Source organism: Polistes canadensis, unplaced genomic scaffold (genome assembly GCF_001313835.1).
Source record: "Polistes canadensis isolate GaletaPanama2010 unplaced genomic scaffold, ASM131383v1 scaffold_88, whole genome shotgun sequence".
Taxonomy (NCBI): domain Eukaryota; kingdom Metazoa; phylum Arthropoda; class Insecta; order Hymenoptera; family Vespidae; genus Polistes; species Polistes canadensis.
In genome coordinates, this window is record NW_014569635.1 from 34,814 (window position 1) to 36,097 (window position 1,284).

The window sequence follows — 1,284 nt, forward strand, 5'->3', positions numbered from 1 at the left end:
TTTATTATATAAGAAAATATTGATTGTTTTAAATTGATAGTTAAAAATTTAGAGATACAGTTAATAATAGGAATATTCGTACCATTACTATAAATTTTAAACTACTTAAATTAATTATTCTTATATATCTCTCAGTTAATATTAAATAATATTTTTCTTATAATGCTGTACAATTTTTATTGATTTACAAGTTTAATAAATTTAAAATATATTTTTATTTATAATAATGTTGAAATATTGTATTATACAAGAAAATATTGATTGTTTTAAATTGACAGTAGAACTTATGATACTTTTGTAGAAACAATTGTTTGTGGTTGCCCTACATCTTTTCCAATACGATGAAAATACATTTCAAAAGGAGAGGAAAACTAACTTTTGTCTTCATTTGCATTCTATTATATTGTATTTTATTATTTTCTCTTATTTGCAATTGAATGCATTTTTTTGAATGTACTTTGATGAAATGTAGCACAACGTTTTGTATGTATAAACAATTTCTATCTGCTTGCTATGCAATATTTTTAAATTGTTATACAAAGAAACCTATTTAAAAATTATTCAACTTTCAAACTGTTATAAATTTGATTGCAAAGGAATATTTTATTGTTGGTGAAACATAATTTGACATAAATGATCAAAAATTGATCTCACAAAAGTATTTGTTTGTACCTGCGTAAGAAATAATACAAATACAATGAATATTTTAGTAAGTAATACTCGGTTGACCCTTTTTTTGGCATTTTACAACACTTTCCAGACGGTTATGCATATTTTATGAGATCTATTTTCTTTTAGATCAAATTTTACTTTTCTTATACAAAATAATTCTTTTTTTTAATCCAATTTATAACAATTGACCAGTTTGATAATCCTAAAATATATTTCTGTGTATTAGAATGTGGAAATATTGTATTATAAAACAATATTTAATGTTTTAAATTGATAGTTATAAAGTACGAATACTACTGTGACTCATTTTAGGATGTTTGAAAAGTAATTTCGTTTTTTTACAAATATTTTAGAATTTACAATTAATACTTTCCGAATTTCTTTATTTTACCCTCATTTTTTTTTAACTGTAGACCCAACCATATAAATTTTATTTAACAAATTTGTTAATGTATATTTTAAAAGAATGAAATKTTATGACAAATTTAATGTACGTGTACGTTGATTAGAAATACAGTGAATAACAGAAATATTCGTATATCATTACTGTAAATTTTAAACTATTTATATCTGATTGTAATGTAATGTTTTTTAAATTCTTATACACAGAAA

General features: G+C 21.4%; 1 protein-coding gene across 4 annotated transcripts in view; it reads left to right on the forward strand.

Annotated features, from left to right (window-relative positions):
• Window positions 1-1,284, forward strand: part of LOC106786919 (formin-binding protein 1-like) — a 71,244-nt gene that overhangs the window by 7,545 nt on the left and 62,415 nt on the right. The window lies entirely within an intron of this gene.